We start from the raw sequence: 6,391 nt of genomic DNA, 5'->3' as shown, positions 1-6,391 counted from the left end.
TCCATAGTCTGTATTTTGAAAACAAGTTGCTAAATCTAAGCACGACTGAAAGGGAAAGGAAGGCTCTTCTGCTTTCTGCATAAGTGTGTTTGAAATTCCTCTGTATGGCAGACTTGTCTTTGCTCTCTCATTTATTTATATCGCTATAGATTCATGTATATTTATTTTGTCATTTGGGTGGTAATCCAGTGCAGTTCAAAAATCTCCAGTTTTGAGCACTAAAGGTTCCTTTAGCTTGGAACTAGATTGTGTCCCTTTTACATAATCCAATCTTTCATTTTTTCCTCATTTCCCTATATTTTGGCACTCTGGGATGTCCCAAGTTCTCTTGAATTTTTCCTATACTACCTCCAAAATTAGTCATTTTCCAAAGTCTTCTTACATTTTTATTTTCCACTGCATCACCACTACCACCACTACCATCATCATCATCTGTGTGTGTGTGTGTGTGTGTGTGTGTGTGCCGTGTGCATGCAGACGTAGATATCATAGCATGCATGCAGGGGTCAGGGGTCAGAGGACAGACAATCTTTGGAAATAATTTCTCTTCTTCCAGCATGGGTTCTGGGAATTGAACTCACATTGTGAGGGTCATTCAGCAAGCCCTTTTCCCCGCTGAGCCATCTCATGCTCTCCCCTTTTGTCTTTAAATGGAAGAATGGAATTATAACATCTAGCTTCAGATGGCATAGTAAATCTGGTTCAGACCTACACAAGTCCACCCAGGTCAAAGGGGAAGACACTCTGGGTCTTAATGGGACAGTGCAAAGATGGTATTTTAGTTATTTTTCTGTTGCTGCAATAACATACATTCACAAAAGCAACTTCAGGGAGGAAGGGTTTTGCCTATAGTTCTAGAGGGAATAGAGTCTATCATGTCATGTAAGATAAGGCAGCAGGCAGAGAAAGTGTGGTTGCAGGAATAGGAGGCTGGTGGTGATATTGCATCCACACCCCAGATGCAGAGCATGAAGAGGAAGTGGGGCCAGGAGATAAAGCCTTAAGGATCCTGGTGGTTCACCTTTTAAAGATCGCACAGCCTTCTCAGACAGCACCAGCAGCTAGGGACCAAGTGTTCAAATACATGAGCCTATGAGCATCTTTCAACTTCAAACTACCATAGACAGCATTTTAAGAAAGGCCTCCAGTTGAAAGATAGTTTTATGAGTATTTGGAAAGTACAACCACTTTTGGTACCAAAATGGGAGTGCTGATAAAAGAATGAAGTCTGAGGTAAGACTTGGAGGGAGGTGAGGAAATCAGCTACGTGTGGCTGTCTGTGTAAGGAGAAATCCAGACAGATTGACAGTGCGAAGCATGTGTGTGACACCATACCTAACCCTCTCGAGGAACAGCAAAGGGACTGTGTAGCCAGTGGAAGGAGTGACACAGTGATGGGGATGGAGACTATTCGGCGGACGGCCACTATTAGAATTCGGATGACCACTCTTGCAAATAGACTGGGCTGCGGTTCGGGGCTCTTGTGCTCTGGAGCTGGTTGACAGCTGCCAAAGCCTCCATGGTGCATCCTGCCCTACTGGCTGTGGGGCTTGTCTGCAAGGTTCCTGTTGAGCATAGCAGGCTGCTGAGCTTGAGTGGTACTGTCAAGAAGGAGCTGTGTGTCCTGCCCAGTGGCAGGGAGGGTGTCCATTGCTGAAGCCAACTGGGTCAATGATCCCAGGGTTCGACGTATCCGCTTTGCAGCAGGCTCACAGAGTCTCGTCCACTTTGGTGAAAAGCTGCCTGACATGGTGGCCGTGGTTACCCAGGAGAGTGACAACAGCTTTCTAGTCAAGGTTGGCTTCCTCATGATCCTGCACAGGTATGAGATGACTGTCTGCCTCCAGTGCACAGCCTGAGTAAGGACATCTGTGAGGCCCCTGTCTACGGCTTGTACCATAAGCTCCTCAGTGTGTCCCCGAGGCAGGTCACAGCATCAAGTGTAAGTACTTAGTACACAAAGCGGTGTCCTCAAAGAGGAGATGCTACTGGCTTGTGAGGGTGACACTGGCGGTGACTGGCACAGCTAAGATTGAGGCCTGGTGCCCTGCTTGCCTGCCTACCTGCCTGCTGCAGGAGCCCCTGAACCTTAAATTCCACTTGCTTCTGGTGGGACTTGTTTATGGCTTCCTTGCCTCTCCCCTGAGGGGACGTGGCAAGGCTAGGTTGCTCATGCCTCCTACTTCTACCTTCACTCCTGCCACCACCCTTCCTCTCCTTCTGTCTTCTTCTCCATGTCATCTCCCATGTGCCCAAGTCTCTTGACTGAAGAAATGGGTTGAGCCCCGAGGAGGATATCTGGCAGGAGGCACTTGGGGTGGGTGGTCGTTTATCTAATTATTTTTTATCAATAAAAACTCAGGTGTCAGATATCATGGTAAGAAGCTGAAAGATCAGAGAAACAGCAGGGCAGCCACCAGCGACCTCCTATGTCTTCCATTTCTCCATCCAAAAGGGCTGAGATCCTAAGTCCCATCTTACTACTTCCTGTCTATCTGTCCTCAGTCCTCCAAAACCTCTATGGTTAATTTTGGTCAGTTAGTGGCTAGCTCTGTCCTGTGATTCAAGACAAACTTTATTGTCAGAATGTAACCAAAATATCACATAGCAGGTGGGATTTACCTCTTCCACCTCAAGCCTCAGGGAATAGGGAGATGATGAAATGGCTCTGTCTCTGTGACACTGATGCCCAACCATATTCCCCATAGTTGTTCATGTGGTGAGGAGATACAGTTCCTGTTTCCTGCCCCTCCCGTCTATGGTACTTGGTTCTTTAATGACTGGTTGGGATAGAGACCTTAACAAATAAACATTCCAGTAATAAATAAAAATAAAAAATATTTTAAAGTAAAAAATACCAGAAAAAAAGAAACAAAAAAGCAGGATATAGATTGGGAGGTGCTCAGGTGGCTAAGGCTGGTCCATTTATAACTGGCTTCAGGGGAAGGGCAGAAGAAGGGAAACTAAGAATGATGTAACTATGGGATCCTGCCCAACATTTAGGTGATGGCATCATAAGCCAATATGCTAGTAGTGGACCAGGCAGTGCAGAGTGGTTGGATTCTAAACAACTATAGCTAGAGAATTTCCTTCTGGATTTGAGATGAAGTATCAGAAAAAGAGATTCAAGGATGGCTTCAAAGTGTGGCCTGGGAAACCCAACCTCGAAGCTGCCACTAACTGAGATGGGGAAGACAATGCATGGGGGAGGTCCAAGAACTAATTTTGACAAGATTGATCTCCAGACATTTTACAGACATCCAAAGGAACATCCAAAGTGTAAGGCTGATTCACATAGCTAGATGGAGCTCAGGAGAGGAGCCTGGGTATTCAGCCTGGGCTGAATACGGACAGAATTTAAGAAGTGTAATAAGAACATGCCAAAATGACTCAATTACAGGCTACGCCAGTCAGAAGAACGGTACCTCACCTGATCATCACAGAGAGGTTTCATCCAGAAGCTGATGAGAACAGAAGCAGAGACTCACAGGCAAATATTAAAACTCAGGGAACCCCGCAGAAGAGGGGAAAGAAGGATCACAGGAGCCAGAGGGGTCAAGGACACCAGGACAACATGGCCCACAGAATCCACTAAGCAGGGCTCATAGAGGTTCACAGAGAATGAGGTGGGAACCCTGGAGCCTGAATGGGTCTGTGCTAGGTATATATGTTATGGCTGTGTAGCTTGGTGTTCTTGTGGGTCTCCCAATAGTAGGAGTGGGGGGTATCTCTGACTCTTTTGTCTGTGCTTCAGACCCTATACCTCCTCTTAGGTTTGTATCTAGTCTTATTGTAACACACACACACACACACACACACACACACACACACACACACACACACACAAACACACAGTTAAAAAAAGATTTAAAGCATGTAGTTAAGTGGAATCAAAAGGGTAAAAGGCTAAGTATAGTGATTTAAATAGAAAATGTGAAGTAAGGAATTTGATATAGTGGAGCTTGCTCTTTGAGGAATTTTGTTACAAAAAGGAGTAAAAGGTGTCATGATCGTAAGTAGGGGAGATGAGTTTAGGGAAATTTTGATGCATGCATATCCATGGAGTAAACCATTATGAGGACTGGAGCAATATCCTTGTCCAGGTGACAGAGTTTGTGTTGTGTGTGTGTTAGCAGGAGTGTGTCCTATTCTTCTAGCTCCATCAGGAAGGCAGAAAGTAAGGATGCAGATGCTTCTGGCATGTCTATTAGAGGTGAGGACCAGTTGACAGTCCCTTCTGAATGAGTAAGCTTGTAGGTAGGCAAGGTAGGAAGGAAAGTCTTAGCTAGTCACAAGAATGGAAGAAGGTATGGTAGATGTTTAGGAAATGAGAGTGAATGGACTTTGAGTGGCATCATGAGGTAGTTGGGGGATCACTGCAATGCGAGGTCAACAACTATGATTTTCCCATCCACCATCAAGACCGGTGCTGGCTAGACAGATATGTTTCTCAGTGAACTGAGAAATATGAAACAGGTGAGGATATAGTAGAATGTAGCAACTACTAAAGCTGAGTAGGGAGGATGTTGAAGGTACACCAAGGGTTTGGTGGTGGTTGGGGGGGGCAGAAAGTTGTGATACTATAGAATTGCATTATTTTGGTGAATGTTTTGTGCAAGGGTTAACTTTTATATGAATGAGAATAACTCTGCTCGATAGGAAACAGCTTTAGGAACACACCCATCAAATGAGCAGTCCTTGTTTCCTGGAGCTGGGAAATGGCCTAGTGAATAGCTGAGATAAGTTTGAGTAAGGAGAAAGATAATTATACTTCCCTCACCAGTAATATTCACAATAATTAGACAAGCTAGTAACCAAAGTGCTTTGCAAATGCAATAATGAGGTTCATGGATTTGGGCTGTGGATACAGCTTGGTGGTAGAATACTTGTCTGGCATGCCCAAAGTATTGGAAAAAATTCCCAGCACCACAGGGTCTCCAGTAATCTTTTTCATTACTGGCACTGGAGAAAGCTTCCAGTACCATATCAAGGCATAATATTCATTTTAATAGTATCTTATTTTTGTCCCATGCAGGGTGTTACCAATTTTTTTTGCTCAAAATTTGTTTAGAAGTTGATAAATGTTGCCACACCCGCCTAAGAGAATAAAGAGATGTATTCTTTACTCTTGAAGAACAATAGAGTAGGTATTCGAGCTAGGCTGAACATGAGTGAGTGGGAGGGGGCTGGAGTGTGGTGGAGGCACAATGAGGTAGGCTTGCTTTCTTGAAGCAAGAGAGAGAGAGTGCACTGATGTTCTCATAGGCTTGGCCATGGGTAGGGTAAAACGGAGGAGGGGAAGGAAGAAAGTTGGAACATGAAACCATTAATGGTCAGGCATCAAAAGATGGATTCAGCCCGAGGGAGATTGCTCACTGGGTAAAGTTTGACCCAGTTTGAGCCTCAGGACCTACATGGTGAAAGGAAAGAACTGACTTCCCATTTTGTCCTCTGACCTTCACAAGTGCCCTGTACCAGCAGGCACCCTGCCCCACTCTCACCCACAAATAAAATAAAATAAAATAAAATGGAATCAGTCTTTATTACAAATGATGCATGTGCTATATTGTTCAACATGGTAATTAGAATCTTAAGCTTTGGCATCAGGCTGCAATTTAAATGTCCCATCCTTAACCTTGTGGTCCTTCTTAGCTATTTGACCCCATGGAAAGTACCTAGTGCTCCGTTCGGTGAGACTGCCCTTCAGGTTACAAGGGATTAAAACAGAATTATTCTAAAACTGTCTCTTTTCTTCATTGCTTTTGTCTCCTGTATTAAAACCTCTATTGGATTGGAGTTCTGTGATTGTGCACTGTACCTAAAACATGAAATTTTGACTTCTGTTGAGTCTCTATCAGTTAATCTCAAAAGTACAAACAATTCAATACTTGGTTCTGCTGCTGGTTTAGCAGTGTTTTAGCATATTTAGAGCAAGTTTTGTTCTGTGTCTGTCTTTTCAACTGTCAATTTTATGAGATCTAAATAACCAATGAAAATTTAATATCTGAATCGAAATACACCCAAAGTATAGAGTAAACACCATACTTTGAACACTTAGTTTGTAAATAAGTGTACTTAAAATATCTTGCTGCAGGAGAAATCTGAAAAGATTGACTTTTGACAGTGATAGCCTAACTGGCAAGGTTTTGAAAGAAGTCACAGAATGAGCACAGAGACACACACAAACACACAGAACTTTAAGTTGTTTTGTTTTTGAAACAGTCTCTTCATACAGCCAAGGATATCTTTGAACTTATGTAGCCAAGGCTGGTCTCATACCAACAATCTTCCTATGTCAGTCTTTACTTACTTGTCTGAGTTGCTAGTTTTATCCTATGTATTTATTGTGTGTAATACATTTTTAAAATACAGATTTATCTGAAGAAAAAAA

At 43.4% G+C, this 6,391-nt stretch overlaps 1 pseudogene; it reads left to right on the top strand.

The window, feature by feature from the left end:
- The first annotated feature begins 1,394 nt into the window (after positions 1-1,394).
- LOC100764960 lies at positions 1,395-2,030 on the top strand (annotated as a pseudogene).
- Positions 2,031-6,391: the final 4,361 nt, after the last annotated feature.

Source organism: Cricetulus griseus, assembly GCF_003668045.3.
Source record: "Cricetulus griseus strain 17A/GY chromosome 1 unlocalized genomic scaffold, alternate assembly CriGri-PICRH-1.0 chr1_0, whole genome shotgun sequence".
Taxonomy (NCBI): domain Eukaryota; kingdom Metazoa; phylum Chordata; class Mammalia; order Rodentia; family Cricetidae; genus Cricetulus; species Cricetulus griseus.
Note: the sequence above shows the minus strand (reverse complement) of the source record. Positions and strands in the feature narration are given on the sequence as shown.